Source organism: Cetorhinus maximus, chromosome 5 (genome assembly GCF_964194155.1).
Source record: "Cetorhinus maximus chromosome 5, sCetMax3.hap1.1, whole genome shotgun sequence".
Taxonomy (NCBI): domain Eukaryota; kingdom Metazoa; phylum Chordata; class Chondrichthyes; order Lamniformes; family Cetorhinidae; genus Cetorhinus; species Cetorhinus maximus.
In genome coordinates, this window is record NC_135883.1 from 122,054,434 (window position 1) to 122,076,876 (window position 22,443).

General features: G+C 45.0%; 1 protein-coding gene across 4 annotated transcripts in view; it reads left to right on the forward strand.

Annotated features, from left to right (window-relative positions):
- Positions 1-22,443, forward strand: part of rngtt (RNA guanylyltransferase and 5'-phosphatase) — a 428,584-nt gene that overhangs the window by 74,600 nt on the left and 331,541 nt on the right. The gene's annotated exons all lie outside the window — the stretch shown is intronic.

Consider the following 22,443-nt stretch of genomic DNA (forward strand, 5'->3'; position numbering starts at 1 on the left):
GAGCTGCTGCCTTGAGCTACTGGGTACACCCACAGTGTTGTCAGGAAGGGAGTCCCAGGATTTTGACCCAGTGACAGTGAAGAAGCTGCAATACATTTCCAAATCAGGATGGTGTGTGGCTTGGAGGGGAACTTGCAGGTGGTGGTGTTCCATGCAGCTGCTGCCCATGTCCTTCTTTCTGGTAGAAGTCGTGGGTTTGGAAGGTGCTGTTGAAGGAGCCTTGGTGAGTTGTTGCAGTGCATCTTGTGTACAATGCACTGTGCATTGGTGGTGGAGGGAGTGAATGTTTAAGGTGATGGATGGGGTGCCAATTAGGTGGGCTGTTTTGCCCTGGATGGTGTCAAGGTTCTTGAGTGTAGTTGTCGCGGCTCTCATTTAGGCAAGTGGAGAGGATTCCATCACACTCCTGACTTGTGCCTTGTAAATGGTAGATAGGCTTTGGGGAGTCAGGAGGTGAGTTACTCACCACAGAATTCCCAGCCTCTGACTACTTATTTTTTTATTCATTCATGGGATATGGGTGTCACTGGCTAGGCCAGCATTTTTTGCCCATCCCTAGTTGCCCTTGAGAAGGTGGTGGTGAGTTGACTTCTTGAACCACTGCAGTCTATGTGGTGTAGGTACTCTCGTTAGGAAGGGAGTTCTAGGATTTTGACCCAGCGACAGTGAAGGAATAATGATATATTTCCAAGTCAGGATGGTGAGTGACTTGGAGGGGAACTTCCAGGTGATGGTATTCCCATCAATCTGCTGCCCTTGTCCTTTGTGTAGTTATAGCCACAGTATTTACATTGCTGGTCCAGTTAAGTTTCTGGTCAATGGTTACCCCCAGGGTGCCATTAATGAGGGATTCAGTGATGGTAATGCCATTGAATGTCATGGGGAGATGGTTAGACCCCCTCTTGTTGGAGGTGGTAATTGCTTGGCACTTATGTGGCGTTAATGTTAATTGCCACTTACCCGCACAAGTCTGCATGTTATCCTGGTCTTACTGCATTTGGACAAGGACAGGTTCCGTATCTGAGGAGTCATGAATGGTACTGAACATTGTGCAACCATCAGTGAATATCCCACATCTGACCTCCGGATGGAAGGAAGGTCATTGATGAAGCAGTTGAAAATGGTTGGGCCTGGGACACTACCCTGAGGAACACCTGTAGCGACCTGCTGTGACTGACATGATTGATCTTCAACCACAACCATTGTACTTTGTGCTAGGTATGACGCCATCCACTGGAAAGTTTTCCCTATGATTCCCATTGACTTCAGTTTTGCTAGGGCTCCTTAATGCCACACTCAATCAAATGCTGCCTTGATGTCAAGGGCAGTCACTCTCACCTCACCTCTTGTGTTCAGCTCTTTTGTCCATGTTTGGCCCAAGGCTGTAATGAGGTTAGGAGCTCAGCGGTCTGGCAGAACCCAAAACTAAGCATCATTGAGCAAGCTATTGCTGAACATGTGCTGCTTGATAGAATTGTCGACAACCCCTTTCACCACTTTACTGATGATCGAGATAGACTGAAGGGAGTGGTAATTGGCTGGGTTGGATTTGTCCTGCTTTTTGTGGATGGGACACACTTGGGTAATTTTCCACAATGCTGGGGTAGATGCCAGTGTTGTAGCTGTACTGGAACAGCTTAGCTAGTGGTGCAGCAGAGGCTTGGGGGGGCAGGGGGTGGGGTACGGCTAGTTTAGAGGACAAGTCTTCAGTACTATCACTGGAATGTTGTCAGGGTCCATAGGCTTTACAGTATCTGGTGCCTTCAGCCTTTTCTGGATATAGCATGGGGTGAATCGAATTGACTGAAGACTGGCATCAGTAATGCTGGGGACCTCTGGAGGAAGCCGAGTTTGATCATCCACTTAGCACTCCTGGCTGAAGATGGTTGCAAATGCTTCAACCTTGTCTTTTGACCTGGTGTGTTGGGCTCTCCCATCATTGAGGATGGGGATGTTTGTGGAGTTGTCTTCTCTGGTTCACTGTTTAATTGTCCACCACCATTCACGACTGGATGTGGCAGGACTGCAGAGCTTAGATCTGATCCGTTGGTTGTGGGATCACTTAGCATTGTGTATTGCTTGCTGCTTCTACTATTTGGTATGCAAGCAGTCCTATGTTGTAGACGGAGTGGGGGTGCCAGGCGCCGGAATGTGTGTTGAAGAGCTAGTCATGAGTTGCAGGAGATCCTGCTAGTGGATCATTGTGCACAGCTGAGCTGGTGCCTATTTCAGAGCAGGCAGCTGAGTTCGATTTGGCAGTGGGCACCTGAGACACGTGGGAGCAGCCCCAGGAACTGCTGGAGAAGCAGCGAGGACTAGGGGAGTAACTGTTGGTGTGGCGGCTGGCGCGCCTGATGAGATGGGCGACCACGGCAGAGTGAGGTGGAGACCGAGAGCTTGGCCACAATTTCATCAGAGACAGCCAGAAACTTCCATCGTCTCCAGTGAACCAAGAGAGAATCCTTCAGGCCTGCAAAGTTTCAACCACCATCTTGAGGACCCGGAGGCAGGAATCACCACCTGGAGCCACTGCTCTATGAATCCCAGGGAGAGAGTTCCTTGGGAAGGGGAAAAGAGGACAGTAGGAGTATGTGTGTTTGTATGTTCTAGACCCACACAACGGAGCCAGGCCTCCAGTCGTCACGGACCTCCTTACCACTAGACCAAGGCCTTACTCCATCAAGCCTGTGTGGTAGCTGGTGTGCAATGGCCATCTCACGTTAAAAGTACTCAGGCACAGGCATCTTCCACCCCCTTAAAATGAAGTTCGGGACCTGGAATGTAAGGGCCCTTGTAGACAACCCCGACAGAACAGAAAGGCGTATTGCTCTCATTGCCCAGGAACTCAGATGTTTTGATATTGACATCGCTGCCCTAAGTGAGACCCAGCGGGCAGGGGAAGGCCAGCTTAAGGAACAAGGTGGCGGTTACACCTTCTTCTGGAAAGGTAAACCACCTCTACGGGGTTGAGTTCGCCCTCAAAAACAAACTAGTTGGTTGTCTCAAAGACACCCCTTGCAGGATAAACGAGTGCCTCATGACCCTTTGGCTGACCCTAGCCCAGAAGCAGTACACTATAGTCCTCAGCGCGTAGGCCCCAACACTGGATGCTACAGATGAGCCCAAAGAGGAATTTTACTCCAGCCTTGAACGATCCCTGGCCCGAGTCCCAGCGGTCGATAAGCTGATCATCCGTGGCGACTTCAAGTCAGAGTTGGGAAGGGCACAGACCTCTGGGGAGATGCAATCGGCAGAGAGAGGGGGTGTAGGAAAATCCAACACCAATGGTACCCTGTTCCTGACAAAATGCCTAGAACACAGCCTTGTCGTAACCAACACCTTGTTCAGACAGAGACAAATACAAGGCCTCATGGCAACACCCTCGCTCCAAGCACTGGCACCTGCTCGACTACGCCATTGTCTGGGCGAGAGACCGCAAGGATGTGCATATCACATGTGCCTTGACAGGAGCCGATGGCTGCTGGATGGACCACCACCTAATTTAATTTGTCATCAACATCAGTTTAGCCCCAAAGCAGTGACAGCAACAGAAACAATGCTGCAGGAAAATCAACACCGAGGACCCTGATAAGAGAGCCCTATTCAGCCAGCGCCTCACCGCCAAATCGGCAACTCCCAGAGACCCAGAGACGGAGAGTGTCCACAGCGCATGGTCTTCTCTCAAGGCCTCCATAATCAGCACCTGCGAAGAGATGTTTAATCAGGAAACACAAGGACTGGGTCGATGAGAATGACCAGGAGATCCAGGAGCTGATGAGCCGCATGCAAGGCATTTCTGAACCTGAAACTGCAGCCCAACTTGAGAGCAAGAAACCGGCATAACAGACTGCTGAAGGCTGAGGTCCAGCAAAAAAACCCGTGACCTAAAGAACAGATGGTGGGTGGAGAAAGCACAGGAGATCCAACAGTTAGCCAACAACCATGACGTACGAGATTTCTTTAGCACAGTCAAGACCACCTACGGCCCAAGCACCAAGGCCCCACTCCACTGCTGGCCAAGAACAGAGGTGCTCATCAAGGATAAGGAGAGGCAGTCAGCGCCCACTGGACTGAGCACTTCGAAGATCATCTTAACAGAGACTTTGTCTTCAGCGCAAGTGTCCTCGTCTCCATCCAGCAGCATGCTACCCGTCACCATCTCAGCACAACCCCACCACGGCATGAGGTAGAAAAGACCATTCGATAGCAAAAGAGCAACAAGGCATCAGGAGTAGATGGAGTCCCTGCTGAAGCAGTAAAGCATGACGGAGAAGCACTATTGGCGCGAAGACATGGCCTCATCTCCTTTATCTGGAAGGAAGAGAGCATGCCAAAAGATCTTGGAGATGCCGTAATAGTGACCAAGAAAGGTGATAAATCTGACTGTGGTAACTATAGAGGAATCTCCCTGCTGTTGGTCACAGGGAAGGTTATCGCAAGAATCCTCCTTAATCGCTTTCTCCCTGTGGCTGATGCAGATTCCACCCATTATAAGGGCACAATGGACATGATCTTCATCGTGTGGCAACTGCAAGAGAAATGCAGGGAACAACACCAGCCCTTGGACATGGCGGCCTTTGACCTCGCAAAAGCCTTCGACACTGTCAACCGTGAAGAATTACGGAGCATCCTCCTCCGTTTCGGCTTCCCCCAAAAGTTTGTCACCATCCTCTGCCTGCTCCATGATGACGTGCAAGCTGTGATCCTCACCAGAGACCCAGTCCACGTTCGGACGGGGATCAAGCAAGGCTGTGTCATCGCACCGACGCTCTTCTTGATCTTCCTTATTGCAATGTTCCATCTCACCCTCGGCAAGCTCCCCGTTGGAGTGGAGCTAAACTACAGAACAAATGGGAACGTGTTCATCGTCTGCTGCCTGCAGGCCAGATCCAAGGTTGTCCTATCCTCTGGCATTGAACTACAGTATGCAGACGATGCTTGCGTCTGCGCACACTTGGAGGCCGAACTCCTAGCCATCGTCAACACCTTCATCGAGGCGTATGAGAGCATGGGCCTTACACTAAACATCTGTTAGACAAAAGTCCTCTACCAACCTGCCCCTTCAACACAGCACTGCCCCCCAGTTATCAAAATCTACGACAAGGCCTTGGACAACATGGACCACTTTCCATACCTTGGGAGCCTACTGTCAACAAGGGCAGACATCGATGACGAGGTTCAATGCTACCTTCACTGTGCCAGTGGAGCCTTCGGCCACCTGAGAAGAGTGTTTGAAGACCAGGGCCTCAATGCTGGCACCAAGTTCATGGTCTACAGAGCAGTAGCGATACTCGCATTTCTATATAGCTTGAATACGTGGACAATGTACAGGCACATCAAAACTCTAGAGAAGGACCACCAGCGCTGCCTCTGCAAGATCCTGCAAATCCATTGGCAGGATAGGCGCACCAACGTCAGTGTTCTCACTCAGGCTAACATCCCCAGCATCAAAGCATTGACCGTGCTCGGTCAGCTCCGCTGGGCAGGCCACATTGTCTGCATGCCTGACACGAGACTCCTGGAACATGCGCTCTACTCGGAGCTTCGACACGGCAAGCGAGCCCCAGGAGGGCAGAGTAAACGCTTCAAGGACACCCTCAAAGCCTCCTTGAAACAGTGCAACATCCCCACCGACATCTGGGAATCCCTGGTCCAAGACTGCCTGAAGTGGAGGGAAAGCATCCGGGAAGGAGCTGAACACCTTGAGCCTTATCCGCAAGGGCTAGCTGAAGCCAAGCATTGACAGTGAAAGGAGCGCGTGGCAACCTGGGCACCCTGCCCACCCATTCCCCCTACCGCTGTTTGCCTCACCTGTGATAGAGACTATAGGTCATGCATTGGACTATTCAGTCACCTGAGAACTCATTTTTGATGTGGAAGCAAGTCAGCCTCGACCCTGAGGGAGAGCCTAAGAAGTTGTAGCTCTACCAGATTGACATCTCAATTTTAGGTGTGCCTCTTGCTGCTCCTGGCATGCCCCTCCTGCACTCTTCATCGAATCAGGTGGCAAATGTAAAGTGGCGAATATGCCAGGCCATGAGGTTGTAGGTTGTGTTAAATATAATTCTGCTGATGCTGATGGCCCTCATGGATGTCCAGTTTTAAGTTACTAGATTTGTTCAAAATCTACCCCATTTAGCATGGTGGTAGTGTCACACAACACGATGAAGGGTATCCTCAATGTGAAGATGGGACTTAATTTCTACAAGGACTGTGAGGTGATCACCCCTACCAATACTGTTATGGACAGATCTATCTGCAACAGGTAGATTGGTGAGGACGAGGTCAAGTATGTTTTTTCCCCTTATTCTCTCACCACCTGGCGCAGACCCAGTTTAGCAGCCATGTCCCCAGCCAGCTTGGTCAGTCATGATGCTACCGAGCCACTCTTGGTAATGGACATTGAAATTCCCACCCAGAGTACGTTCTGTGCCCTTGCCACCCTTGGTGCAATTGATCTTTAACATGGCGAGCACTGATTCATCAACAGTGAGGGCTGGGAGGGGTTGGGGTATGTGGTTGGTGGAATCAGCAAGAGGTTTCCTTGGCCCATGTTTGACCTGATACCATGAGATTTCATGAGGGCTGGAGTCAATGTTAAGGACTCCCAGGGCACCCCCCTCATGACTGTACCACTGTGCCACCACCTATGATGGGTCTGCCCTGCCCTTGGGACAGGCCATACTCAGGGATGGTGACATGGTGATGTCTGGGACATTGTATGGTATGATTCAGTGAGTATGACTATTTTTCATCAGTTCTTAATTATCACTTGGTGTAATTGCACAGCATGATGTCTATTGCCCTGCAGAATTAGCTTCTCTGTTCTATTTCTAGAGAAGCACTGGATAATATATTGCCTAAATTGTTTTTGCCTTTTGGCTGAAGGAGTAAAGTGTAATGGAGGGGTGGAAGGACACAAAGAATTGTCTTGATTTTGTTCCCAGCAGTAAAGGAACAACTTTTGTCTGCAGAGTGTTTTGCAGGTTTGCCAGTAGTTCACTAATCTGGCGTCTGTTTCAGTGTAGCATCCTCTATAGGGGATCTCTGCTGCCTGTGAACAGGGCAAGAAATAATGATGGTCTTCAGCAATCAGATTGAATTATAAACACTGAGATGCTCAGTGTTGAAACCAGGAAATAAAAAACAGGAAATATAAATTACATTTTAAGCACATACAAGAAGCAAAATAAAGATAGGGAAATACAGAAGGAATGAAGTGAAAGAGATAAGAGATGGACAGAAAAAGTTTTTTAAAAAATCTGCAACTTTAATTTTCTTCATGAATGAGTCTCGTAAAATTATTTTTTCAGCACTAGAGAGGTTATTCATTCGTAATTATCACTTTTTATAGCATTTTAAAAGTTCGCTCCTAAATGTGCTAGCCTAATTAGTTCAGTCGTTTTTTAGTGTGCAAGCACTCCATGTTCACACCATTAGTTATTTCAGTAGATTCCCAAGGAGCAGGATATCTCTGACAGCAACTTCTGGATTTTCGTGTTTAACCATGCATGTGTAGTTGCCAGAAGTTATCACATTTACTCTAACAATGGCAAGGGCAAATAACCTTGCTGTTAGAATTGCAACAAAATTTGGGCTAATATGGCATGCTTGTTTATTGACTTCTTCTGTTTAAATTGTGGACTTTTATGTAAAAATAATCAACACTTGCTTTACATTTAAATTTCAGCCTGGAGCATTCCAAGTAGGATTGTGTTTGACAGGGAATGGCATAATAGTTCTATAGAAACAATGACTCCAGCCATCCTGGAGGTAAAAGTTCCAGTGATTGCAATGCTGTGAGTGAGGTTGGGCAGAATTGCTGTCTGCTGCTTTGTCCTCACCATGATACATCTCACATTCTGGGAATATGATCAGTATGATATTGGGAACTACTGCCCTAAAACTGTCTAGTTTTAATTGAAGAAAAATCATCAATATTGGTAATCTATGAACCTAGACTTCATACCTAGCAGAGTGGTAGGATTTCAAAGTAGGATGTGTCTGTCTAATGGGTACATTGCTCCTGCAACGAGGTTGCCAATTGATTTGCTAACCTATCGTGCTGGGATCAGTTGTCTTGATTTTTTGTTCTGGTGGAGCCTAGAATGACACCCATGTAGACATTGCTGGGCCCGATAGTTGTGTATCTGTTGGAATTTCTGAGGGAACCTGGGCATACTGCCCCCACCCTCCCCCCAACCCCCTCACACCCTCAGCTCAGTTCTCTTTGGCCATTTCCATTGAGTAGAACCCTGGTAGAGCCATGTTCTGCTCCAGCCTCCTGTTCCTCCTTGTAACCGTGCATGTCTTACTTGTATGCTAAAGATCATATTTGACCAGTTATTGTAAACAAGTTGGTTGTGTTTGGCGGTGAAGGTGAGGAAGGGGGCATGGAGAGCAGAAAGACTAATTATTTGTGAAAAGGTAAAGAGATGGGGGTTGCTAAGTCTCTCTGCTCTAATAAAGACAAAGCTATTTCTGATTAGTCCCATCTTCTTATTAATGCCGATTACCATAACACCACTTACGTGTGTAAACAGTATTTCTAGCACATTGTTACCTCCGCCAGTGAAGGTGGGAAGAGGTAATATTTTCACCCCTGTTTGTTAGTCTGTTTGCTGTTCATTTGTAAACAATGCATGTCAAAAACTAATGGATTGATTTCAACAAAACTTAGTACATAGATAGGATATGGTCCAAGGAAAAACTGATACATTTTTGGTTAAGATGTGGATCTGTACCGTGGAATTTTTTTTAACAGGACTTGTTAACATTGGGAGGTAGAACAAATTGAATTGTTTTTAGAATATTGTTAATTATTTTAGAATGTTGCGGACTGTCTCAGCTGCTGTAGTGAAATTTGTCACAACTGTCAATGTGAGCAGAGTTTTCAGAACACGTCGTTGGACATGGATTGGCTTGAAGCCTCTTCAGTGAAATGAAAGCTGTTAATAAAAAGATTTTTTTTCAGCTTTGCTGTTACGGAGCAGCAACTAGGCAGGGGAAAGCCTCAAGGAAGAGCTGCGTAATTTTAATAATGCTGAGTTAACGTAGTGTGGCAGAGGTATGTGCTTTACTGAGTACCCTCTTGTCTCTTCTGTTTCTTCATTGAGCCCCCCTTATTTATTGTAATGAAGCAGGTTCTCTGCTTCATTACAATAAATCAAACCTGATAGATGATTTGATGAAAAACCTAACAAACTTATTTGATCAAATTCATACAAGTGCAGTCGGCTTAGATTTGGCGAACGCTATTAGCTGCCTGATAGGGAGGGGCCAGATTTGAGCCAATATGAATAACATTGGCATGTCTATAGGCTGCATGAATGGAGCTCCCATCAAGTGAGAACATGTTAAAGGAACAAGCTGAAGTTGCTGTAGAAATCTATAATACCACCAACAAAAAATTTATGCTCTGTTTTGTGAACCCCAAGGCTTAGCCCAAGTGGACCTGACATCAGTCTGAATATAAGTGGATCACTTTAAGTGAACCTTTCTTTCCATTGGGGATTTGTGTAGGTAATCATTTTAGGGGGAGGGGTGGAAGGAAAGGGCGTGGGGTGGGGTGGGGGGGCAGTGGCGCGGGCAGGGGTTGTCAAGCAATAGGAGGGGCCTCCTGTAAATGAACAGGCCTCCTGTAAATGCCCTGAATCCCATTATCCCTACTGGATGGTAGTGCATGCAGGCGCGAGGCCACATTTCATCACTTGTTAGAAATTGGGATATGTATCTTGTTGGCTGTCTGAGGAATAGAAACAAGTGGAGGGCTGTGCCATTCATTCATTTTTGTCTTTGGAATTCAAGAGGATAGGTTCCTTTGGATAGTTTCTTTGGAACAGAATGAGAATTTTGAGCTCACGTACTATGCATACACAGACTGCCTTTTACTTAGGTTACCAAAGAAGTACTCTGAGGCCAGGAAAGGTCAGCAACCTGATAGGTTGTACATATTGTATTTTTATTAAATACAAAACATGACCTATCCTGAACTGTTTTATTTGACTTGGTTGTCACAGTTTATTTATTAATTAATTATAATTTAATTCTTGACAATTTTACATATTTAAGTGCATGTGTGACACAACACCATGTATGCACATTGCTTTTTAGGATTTGGCCGGTGTCTTATAGTTTGGAGCCAGCCCGTCATGTCTCTATTTCAGTCTTAATTTTGATCATATGCCCATTAAATATAATGGGTATATAATATAACATACAATGGTGTTGTGCCCAATTAAATTTGTATTAAGTCATAAGCACTCCTGCAGGAGTGTGGCTCAAAAGGAGCCTACAATAGTGTTTTTTAGGTAAGGATCTTGGATTAATTTGATAAATGGATAGAAGGGAAATTATGTTGTATTGAGTAGTATCAATGACTTCTTTTCCCCAAGCTGCTAAAGGGTATTTGGCTTGATGGTGGTGTGTTATAGTTCACTCATGGAGTCTGAGTTGCGATGGCAACATACACTTTTACATACGTGTTGTAGTCTGGAGCTATGGATAGTGATGGTAGAGGCTTCAACATTCTTTCCATCACATGGCTGACCAGGAATCTCTCCCACTGTTACTGCCTATCATTGGAGTGTTTTGGAAGGATTTGCAGGTTGATTTGCCTGTTTGGCCATGTTATGAATGTACCTTCTTTGGCCATCAAGTCCTGGAGTGGGACATGAGCCTGGAGCGGAGGCAGGGTTGCTACCCACTGTCCCACAAGATTTCTCTAGTTGGTTAGATAGAGAGCTTTATATATCCATATGGCAGAATTTATTTATTAAGCATATTGCTTTAACTATTTCATTCAGTAAATTTAAATGGATTATAGTGAAGCTTCATTCTATGTAAAATAGCAAGAAGTTCTGACACTTTTCCTTGAAGGATAAATAGTTTAAACGAAACTTGCCTCCAAGTTCTAAACATATGGGCGACTGCTTGCTTAAACCTGATTAACTAACAATGTAGAGTGCATCAGTTTGGCTTGGTTGATGATACTTGCATCTGAGTCAAAAGGTTATGGTTCAACACCTGCTACAGATTTGAGCACGTAACTGCTTACACTTCAGATGTGCTGTTTTTTGTATGATGCTTCCAACTGGGTCTCTGACTACCTGCTCAGCTGGAAAGCAGAGATCCCATGGTAGTTTGAAGATGAGCAGAGAGTTCTTTATGTCTTGGCCAAAGTTCCTCTTCCTACTAAAACCAGTAAAACAAATGTTCTGGTCAGTCATTCATTTTGCTCTCTTTGGGACTGCTGTGCACAGATTGGCTGTTCCTTATATAACAATGGGTGTGCTTCAAAAGTAATCAGTAAAGGTCTTTGGAACATCCTGAGAATATGATAACACGCTATATAAATGCAAGATCTTTCTGTCATGAAACTCAGTAGATGAAAGCTGTAACAGATGTCTGCATTAATGAGATAGAAAATAGAACTTTCTATGAAGAGGAATAAATGCTACTTATGATGCATTAGCTCAGAGCTATTATGCTGATGACTAATGTATTTATAAGAACAAATGAGTAATAAATGAGTATAAATTTAACAGTTATTGTCCAAGTGTATACCCCTGGAATAGAAAATACAAAGTAGAATGAGGAGGTTATAATTGCTAAATGAAAATCGAGGAATTTGATAAATGTGTGGGCTCCACTGTCTGTGATTAAGGCATGGCTGGTAAATATTTATGTTGCCTGTCTTTTGTCACTTGATTGGAATTATTTTTCCAGAAAATTGCTTTAATTGCATGGGTTAAAAATATTTAGATATTAAATATGTTGAATAGGGCCATCACATTTGCAGTAACTGCATGGTGCCATGTAGTAGTAGGTTCAGTCCTTGCTCTGAATTACTGATTTGAACTTGCAGTGCATGAAGTTGGAGGTTGTGTTTTTGTATCATGGGAAGAAAAATTTGAGAGAGAATTTTTGCTAATCTGCTGTTGTGCACCTTCTGTCAACCGGCTGAAGAATAACACGAGAAAATCTCAGAATTCTAAGACCATACTAAGGGTGTGTGGCCTGAGGAGAGTCAGGGGAACTGGGGGGAAAAAGTTAAGTATTCAATGTAGTCACATTCCAACCTTTTTAACATGTGAACGGTTTCCAGGTACCCATATTCCAGTTGACTTAGAAGAAGTCTTTATGGCTGTATTTAGGAAGCAGAGTATCGAGGTGGGGCAGAAGTGTTGGATTGGACCCGACAGAGCACTCAATTTTAATACAGCCTTTCAAAATGTGGAAGATCCGACTGTCGGTCTCGCTAGATTACAACAAGAATCTTGCCTCATTCCTGAGCAATGTTCAGCCGAGTTGTTTATCCATTTGCCTAAGTACACAGTTTTAATTAAATGCTATTTTTATTGAAAAAAGCTGATGTTTTGCTGACAAGGTGGCTTAGTGCTTTGTTTGATTAAGATGCTGTGCCAAGGAATGGTAGGACAGAAGTTCCCCCTTATGGTGCCCTACATGGCAAACTTCCAAGCTAAGCTGAGTAACTAGGGTGGGGGTTGGGGTGAAGAGTTGTAAAATGATGAAAGGAGTGACAGAAAATAGCAGCTGTGCCAACCCATGCTGCTCATGTGCATCTCCCGGCAGCTGGCTCTGGAGCAGGATTGGCAGGTTGTATGCACGTCTAAGACTGCATTGAACAGAAGGATGTAAAGTTGAGGATCAGCACATTTTTTTCCCCTTGAGACACTTTGTTAATGCAAAATATATTAATGTATATAACCAATGGCTTGAATGATATCACAAGAGAAAGCAGGGAGCCTTGTTGAATTGTCATTATGAGCAAAGAAATTAGATAAGAAAAGGTTATTAGAAACTACTGAAGCAAAGAAAACACAGTCCAAAATTCAGACCTAATCTGAGGTTAATCCCAATGTTGCTTCTTTGCATCCATTGAATGCTGAGACTAGCTGGCAATATTGCTAAGTTTTGATAATTAATCAAGTTTATCCAAGGGAAACTGTGTGGTCTTTAATAATAAACTATTTTCTCAGCCATAATGTTTGGAAGCACTTCCATTGGTATGCTTGTAAAGATCTTGGCTATACTTTGTGGAAGATATTAAATGTTGTGGTATGTTGGTAGCTGACAGAATGTTAGTAATACATATTTTTTAAAATGGTAAAACTGAAATGGGCACCATTGCTTTGGTGCCTGACGATATTGATCTTGTCTAAGTGCACAGTTAAAAATCGCAAGTAATAGTGCCTCCAAATTATCACTTTAACATTGCATAACTAGAGACAGTTTGATTTTCACTCTACTGTGGCAATTATTCAAAGGTTTTCTTTAGATAGTTCCTTATGCGTCTGACCATTTACTCAGAACAATGCATAAAATAAATTAAAAACAAAAAGCTGAAAGCTACTGCGGATGCTGGAAATCCAAAACAAAAACAGAATTACCTGGAAAAACTCAGCAGGTCTGGCAGCATCGGTGGAGAAGAAATCAGTTAACGTTTCGAGTCTTCATGACCCTTCGGCAGAACTGAGTATAGTTAGGAGAAAGGCAAAATATAAGCTGGTCTAAGGTGGGGGGGGCGGGGGGAGAGAGAAGTTGAGGGTGTGGTGATTGTGGAGATAAGCAAGCAGTGATAGGAGCAGATAATCAAAAGATGTCACAGACAAAAGGATCAAAGAGGTGTTGAAGGTGGTGATATTGTCTAAGAAAAGTGCTAATTAAGAATGGAAGACAGGATACTCAAGGTACAGCTCTAGTGGGGGTGGGGTGGAAAGACTAACAAAGTTTTAGTTTTAGATTTAAAAATAATGGAAATAGGTGGGAAAAGAAGAATCTATATAAATTATTGAAAAAAAAAAGGGAGGGGGGAGAAACGGGGTGGGGATGGGGGGAGGGGGAGTTTAAGATCTAAAGTTATTGAATTCAATATTCAGCCCGGAAGGCTGTAAAGTGCCTAATCGGAAGATGAGGTGCTGTTCCTCCAGTTTGCGTTGGGCTTCACTGGAACAATGCAGCAAGCCAAGGACAGACATGTGGGCAAGAGAGCAGGGTGGAGTGTTAAAATGGCAAGCGACAGGGAGGTTTGGGTCTTTCTTGCGGACAGACCGCAGGTGTTCTGCAAAGCGGTCGCCCAGTTTGCGTTTGGTCTCTCCAATGTAGAGGAGACTGCATTGGGAGCAACGAATGCAGTAGACTAAGTTAGGGGAAATGCAAGTGAAATGCTGCTTCACTTGAAAGTAGCGTTTGGGCCCTTGGACGGTGAGGAGAGAGGAAGTGAAGGGGCAGGTGTTGCATCTTCTGCGTGGGCATGGGGAGGTGCCATAGGTGGGGGTTGAGGAGCAGGGGGTGATGGAGGAGTGGACCAGGTGTCCCGGAGGGAACGATCCCTACGGAATGCCGTCAGGGGGGGTGAAGGGAAGATGTGTTTGGTGGTGGCATCATGCTGGAGTTGGCGTAAATGGCGGAGGATGATCCTTTGAATGCGGAGGCTGGTGGGGACCCCTCCATCATTTTCACATGGTCCATCTCTGACACTTCTCTTCCCTTCCTTGACCTCTCTGTCTCAATTTCTGATGATAGACTGTCCACCAATATCCATTACAAGCCTACCGACTCCCACAGCTACCTCGACTACAGCTCCTTACACCCCGCTTCCTGTAAGGACTCCATCCCATTCTCTCAGTTCCTTCGCCTCCGTCGCATCTGTTCAGATGACGCTACCTTCAAAAACAGCTCCTCTGACATGTCCTCCTTCTTCCTTAACCGAGGTTTTCCATCCACGGTCGTTGACAGGGCCCTCAACCGTGTCCGGCCCATATCCCGCGCACCCTCCCTCACGCCTTCTCCTCCTTCCCAGAAACATGATAGGGTCCCCCTTGTCCTCACTTATCACCCCACCAGCCTCCACATTCAAAGGATCATCCTCCGCCATTTCCGCCAACTCCAGCATGACGCCACCACCAAACACATCTTCCCTTCACCCCCCCTGATGGCATTCCGTAGGGATCGTTCCCTCCGGGACACCCTGGTCCACTCCTCCATCACCCCCTACTCCTCAACCCCCACCTATGGCACCTCCCCATGCCCACGCAGAAGATGCAACACCTGCCCCTTTACTTCCTCTCTCCTCACCGTCCAAGGGCCCAAACGCTCCTTTCAAGTGAAGCAGCATTTCACTTGCATTTCCCCTAACTTAGTCTACTGCATTCGTTGCTCCCAATGCGGTCTCCTCTACATTGGAGAGACCAAACGTAAACTGGGCGACCGCTTTGCAGAACACCTGTGGTCTGTCCGCAAGAAAGACCCAAACCTCCCTGTCGCTTGCCATTTTAACACTCCACCCTGTTCTCTTGCCCACATGTCTGTCCTTGGCTTGCTGCATTGTTCCAGTGAAGCCCAACGCAAACTGGAGGAACAGCACCTCATCTTCCGACTAGGCACTTTACAGCCTTCCGGGCTGAATATTGAATTCAATAACTTTAGATCTTAAACTCCCCCTCCCCCCATCCCCACCCCGTTTCTCCCCCCTCCCTTTTTTTTTTCAATAATTTATATAGATTCTTCTTTTCCCACCTATTTCCATTATTTTTAAATCTAAAACTAAAACTTTGTTAGTCTTTCCACCCCACCCCCACTAGAGCTGTACCTTGAGTATCCTGTCTTCCATTCTTAATTAGCACTTTTCTTAGACAATATCACCACCTTCAACACCTCTTTGATCCTTTTGTCTGTGACATCTTTTGATTATCTGCTCCTATCACTGCTTGCTTATCTCCACAATCACCACACCCTCAACTTCTCTCTCCCCCCGCCCCCCCCACCTTAGACCAGCTTATATTTTGCCTTTCTCCTAACTATACTCAGTTCTGCCGAAGGGTCATGAAGACTCGAAATGTTAACTGATTTCTTCTCCATAAAATAAATTGTTTTGGCCTGCAATTACTGTTGTTTAGACAGACCTTGCAGCCATGTTGTGTAAGCAAGACCCCACAAACATCCATGATATTAATGACCAGTTAATCGGCTTTTGGTGGTGTAGGTTGAAGGAGAAATGATGGCTGGAACACAGGAAGAATTCCCTGCTCTTTGATTAGTAACATGAGACCTCTAGATTCACCTGGTAAAGCTCTCAGATTTCGGTCAGAAAGTTGTGGGTTTGAGCCACACACAAGGGTTGAATGCACAATGTAAGTTGATACTCAAATGCAGTATTGTGTGAGTACTCAATCCATTGTCAGGTGGTGTCCTTCAGATGAGACATTCCAGATTGGTATATAATGTTATCCCAGTCGCAGCTGTTTATTTGTTTGCAGGAACCCTGCTGTGCTTTTGTCAAGATCGTGGAATTGTCTGGCTGAGACCCATCCAGTATGTGGCATTTATAAAAGGTAGATGAGCTGGGACAATGCAATCACCTTTATTACACTTGTCCACTCCAGGTGTGTTTGTGGTGTATTGTCCCATCTGTTCATCATTACACCTCTCTTCCTAAAATCAACCCTTGACTTCCCTTTCCTCTACAAAGTCCTAGAACGTGTTCTTGCGTCCCAAATCGTTTCCCATCTTTCCCAGAACTCCATGTTTGAATATCTCCAATCAGGTTTCCACCTCTGCCATGGTACCAAAATAAAGTCTTAAAGTCACAAATGACATTCTGTGTGACTGTGACAAAGGTAAACTTTACCTCCTCATCCTTGTCAACCTGTCAGCAACCTTTGACACCCTTGATAGGGTTGCCAACCTTCCTGCAATGTCCGGAGTGACTACCAGATTTGTCCTCAATCTCCCAGTGGCGGTTAAAAGCTGTTCCAGGAGATTTTAAAATGATAAGATTTCATTAATTGACTCCTGGTGACCACAGAGTCCATTTAACTGAGTGGTGATGGATGATTACGTTTTCAGGCAGCACTCCCGCGCAGCACAGCGTGATAACATACCTTTATGTTGCAATTGCGCACACGTCATGCACTTGTGAACGTTGCTGCTTGCTGCCTTGCCTGGTTTTTCTTCCTGCTTGTGGCCAGCACTAAGCCTGAGTGAGTGAGCGAGCCTCCAGTTGACCCGACTTTGAGCAGAGAGAGAAGTTAGAGACTACTGAAGCCAGCCCAGACAGGAGGTACAGGAGCGAGCAATCAAGGTCAACAGTCTGAACTTTCAACTGCCCTACCTACTTGGAAAGTACATATCCACCAGTCCAGCCCAGACTAGAAAGCTTTAGCGGCTCCCTGGACCCTGGCTAATAATAAAGTCCTGAGAGGTAAGGTGGAGTGCTACTTCCTGTTTCCTGCTTTGCTGCTGGGCTAGAAAAATTGCATGGATTAAAAAGGCCTAAAAGCCAAACTTAGAAAGCATTCCGCTTAAAAACATGAGTCTCATATTAAAATAAAAAATGATGGCTTTATTGCGCACGGGTTTGAAAATGACAGGTTAAAGGTCAATCGATGTCGTCATGTTTGGAGGAAAAAAATCTCCTAGATTAGCTTTACTCTGATTTGGGAACCCTAACACTTGACCACACCATCCTCTTCTAATGCCTCTCCACTGTCGCCCAGCTGGGTGGGACAGATCTCACCTGGTTCCAAACTTATTCATCTAATCGTAGCCAGAGAATCACTTGCAATGGCTTCTCTTCCTACTTTCGCAAATCTATGATGTCCCCCAAGGATCTATCCTTGGCCTCCCCCATTTCTCATGCTGCTTCTTGGCAACATTGTCTGAAGGCATAGTGTTAATTTTCACATGTGCAGTGACCCAGCTCTACCTCACCATCACCTCTCTTGAATCCTCCAATATTGCTAAATGATCAGACTGCTTATTCAACATAACTTCCTTGCTTTTGTAATCTAAGCCTCTATAAAGCCCAGGATCCCGAATGTCTTTTTAACTGCTTTTTCAACCTGCTCTGCTACCTTCAACGATTTGTGCACACATACCCCCAGATCTCTTGGTTCCTGTGCCCCCATTAGAATTGTCATTTTATTTTATATTGCCTCTCCCCAGTCTTCCTACCAATGTATCACTTCACTTCAGATTTACCAGAATGGCTCCAGGTGGATGAGGGATTTTAGCTACAAGTTTAGGTTTGAGAAGCTAGGGTAGTTTCTCCATGGAGCAAAAGAGTTTGAGTGGAAATTTGATAGAGGGGTATAAGATTACGAACCATTTGGATAAGGTAGCCAAAGAAATGCTGTTCCCATTAGCCGATTGTACAACAACTAAGGGACACAGATTTAAGGTTTTGGGCAGAGATACAGGAAAGATGTGAGAAGGAATCTTTTTACTCGGCCTGTGATGATGACCTGAAACGCACTGCTTCCGAAGGTAGTGGAAATGGAGGTGATGAATGATTTTAAAAGGAAATTAGACGGGCACTTGAGGGAAATAATTTGCAGGGCTACGGGGATAGAGTGGGGAAATTGGACTTGACTGGATTGCTCCACAGTGGGCTGACATGGATTGAAAGGGCTGAATTTGCTACCTTCTGTGCCATAATGACTGTATGACACTTCTCTGCATTAAATTTTATTCTGTCAACTTTTCCATGTCCTCTTGAAGTCTTTCACTATCATCCAAGCAGTTCATATTAGTTCCAAGTTTTGTATCATCTGCAATTTTTGAAATTGTGTCCAGTGCATCCGAGTCTAGGTCATTAATTTATATCCTAATGTAGCGGGGCCTCTGGCAGGAGGTGGCGATGTTGAGGGAGAGCACTGAGCAGGGGAACTGGTTGGCCCCTGTGGGCCCCTCTGTGCAAGGAGCAGTGTCTTTGACAAGCTAAGCAGCGGGGCCAGATACCATGAGGTGAGGGAGAAAGCAGCCAGGACAAAACCACGACTTGAGAGTGGTAAAGTGGCATGAGCCAAGGGCAGCTTTAAGCCCCCGAGGGTGGCTAAAGAGCCAGGATAGGGAATTGGGACTTGGGAGTGCTGCCGGCCATTCTAAGAAGCATCATACAGAGAGAGGGGAGCACGACCGCAGCCAGGAGCTGGGCAGCAGGGCAAGCCTTAACACACTTGGTGAGTGCAACTCTGAGGAGCGTAGGCCCTGACTAGGACAGAGGCCTGGAGCATCGGTGGTGAATATTCCCTGTAAATAGTTATTTCTTGGAGTTGTGCTTCCCCTTGACGGTTTATACAGTTTTGATACCAGTGGAATAAAAGAATCTTGTTTTTTTAACCTTCATGCAATCGTGTGCATAAATTGCTCATTACACTAAAAAGGAGTTGTCTTAGTATTGACCCCAGGGGAACACCATTGTATGCCGCCTTTCAGTATGAAAAACAACTGTTTACCACTGCTGTCTGTTTCCTGCCACTCAGCGAATTTTGTTACCATGCAGCCGTTGTCCTTTTTATTCCATAGGCTTCAACTTTGCTGACAAGCCTTTTACATGGCATTTTTATCAAATACCTTTTGGAAGACCACGTACACCCTAGCAACTGCATTACCCTAATCAACCCTCACCTCATCAAAAAACTCAATCAAGTTAGTTAAACATGATTTGTGTTTAACAAATCCATACTGGCTTTCCTTAATTAATCTGCATTTGTCCAAATTACTGTTAATTTTGACGTGGAATATCACTTCTAAGAGTATTCCCAGCAGCAAGGTTAAACTGAATGGCCTGGAGTTGTTGGGATTATCTGTGCACCTTTTTTTTTGAACAAGAGTGTAACATTTGCCATTCTCCAGACCTCTGGCATGACCCCTTATCTAAAGAGATTGGAAGATTATTGCTAGTGCCTACTCAATTTTCGCTCTTCCTTCCCTCAGCGCCAGATTGGTTCCTGGGATGAAAGTGTTGACATTTGAAGAGAGGCTGTGTAAATTGGGCCTATCCTCTCTGGAGTTTAGAATAATGAGAGGTGATCTAATTGAAACATAGAAGATCCTGAAGGGACTTGACAGGATATGCACTGAGAGGTTGTTTCCCTTGGGGAAATCTAGGAGTCTCAGTCTCAGGATAAGGGGGCCGATCATTTAGAACTGGGATGAGGAGAAATTTCTTCACTCAAAAGCTGTTGAATCTTTGGAATTCTCTACCCGAGAAGGCTGTGGATGCTCCATCTTTGAATATACTTAAGGCCGAGATAGACAGATTTTTGGTCTCTCAGGTAATTGAGGGATATGAGGAGTGGGTAGGAAAATGGAGTTGAGGCTGAGGATCAGCAGGGATTGTATTGAATGGTGGAGCAGGCTTGAGAGGCTGTATGGTTTACTGCTTTTTTTCCCCAGCATCCTTGGATACATCCCACTCTGTCCTGATGACTTAATAGCTTTAAGTGTAGGTAGTCTTTCTAATACTTTTTAAATCAATTTTTAGTCCATGCAATGTTTCAAGTATCTCCTCTTTCATTAAGACTTTGACAGCATCTTCTTCCTTTGCAAATACAGATGCAAAGTACTCATTTAGTACCTTTAAAAATTTGTTCATGGGATGTGGGCATTGCTTGCTGCACCAGCATTTATTGCCCTTCCCTAATTGCTCTTGAGAAGGTGGTGGTAAGCTGCCTTCTTGAACTGCTGCAGTCCGTGTGCTGTAGGAACACCCACCGTTCTGGTAGGAAGGGAGTTCCAGAATTTTGACCTAGTGACAGTGAAGGGATGGTGATATAGTTCCAAATCAGGGCGGTAGTGGCTTGGATGGGAACTTCCAGGTGGTGGTGCTCTCCTGCACCTGCTGCTGTTGTCCTTCTAAGTGATGGAGGTCGTGGGTTTGGAAGGTGCTGTTGAAGGAACCTTGGTGAGCTGCTCAGCCATACTCTCTGCTTCCATGCTCAGATCCCCTTTTTGGTCCCTTCTCTTACTACCTTTTGAGTATTTACATGTCTGTAGAAAACTTTTGGATTCTCTTTTATGTTAGCTGCCAGTCTCTTATACCATATCCTTGCCTCTCCTATTTCCTTTTTCACTTTGCCTTTGAATTTTCTATATTTGTCCTGGTTCTCATTTGTATTATCTACCCAACCATTGTCATCAACACGCTTTTTCTGATTCACTTTGCTCTCTATGCCTTTCGTCATCCAGGGAACTCAGGCTTCTGTTGCCCTACCTTTTCATCTCATGGGAATGTGCTTTAACTATATCTGAACCACGTCCTTAGCTAACATAAATCTTATAATACAATGATCACTTCCCTAAATAATCATTTACTGATACTTGATCCACATGGCCAACTTATTCCTTTGAACCAGATCCAACAGTGCTTCCTTCCTTGTCGGGTCAGACACATGCTGATCTAGAAAATTCTCCTGAACACACTTCAGAAACTCTTCCTTCTCTGTACTCTTTACACTATTGCTAACCCGGTTTAATTTAGGATAATGTAAACCCCCATTATCATGACTCCATAGTTTTTCCAAATCTCTAATTTCCCTAAAAATTGTCCCTTAGAATGCACCCAGTAACGTAATAGTACCTCTATGGTTTCATAACTCTAACCATATAAATTCTGTCCTTGACCCCTCTGGGACATCCTCTTCCCTCCGACTGTAATATTCTTCTTAATCAATACTGCCTTTTTTTTCCTTTCCTATTTTTCCCGAACACCTTGTATCCTGGAATATTTAGTCTCCAGTCCTGATCGTCATTGGGCCAGGTCTCCATTATTGACACAGTATCATATTCCTATATGGCTTTCTGTACTCACCAACTATATTTACCCCATCCGTGTGTTTACATGTGCTGTAAACCTAATTTAGACCTTATTGCAATCCCTCTTAGTCTGGCCCCACCAAATACCTTGCTATTTTTTCTCTCCTAATCTTTTGTGCACCTTGTTTCTAATGCTACTTTTTGGTGCCCATCCCTCTGCCAAATTAGTTAAACCCTCATCAGCAAGAGCAAAGTGCCTCGTGAGTACATTGGTCCTGACTTTGTTGAGGTGCAACCTATTCATCCTGTATAAGGTCACCTCTCCACAATTGGTCTCAATGAGCCCCGAAGCTAAAGCCCTCCCTCCTGCTCCATCTCCCCAAATATATTTATCTGCTCTGTCCTACTGTTTCTGGCGTGGCGCCGGGAGTAATCTGGAGATTACTACCTTTGAAGTCCTGCTTGCTTGTCTCCTTCCTAGTTCCCTAAAATCTGCATGTGGGCGCTTATCCCTCTTTCTGCTCATGTCATTGTAACTGATATGGACCGTGATTGCTGGCTGTTCATCTACCTCCTCAGAGTGCTCTGTGGCCACTTGGTAACATCCTTGATTGTCCTTGGTATCAGAAGGCTACACATCATCCTGGATTCACATGACTGGCTGCAGAAATGCCCATATGTTCCCCTATCTATAGAAACCCCTATTGCCTACTCCACTATGTTGAAACCCTACACTCCCCATCACGAATATGTGGGTTAGGTATCTCCCTCTTGAACATTTTAAAATCAGAACACGTGGCTTATGGATTCTGTCTAGAACTGGGAAAATGAACAGTCTGGATACCCTCCCTGGACATTTATGCAAAAAGATCCATGCTCTAA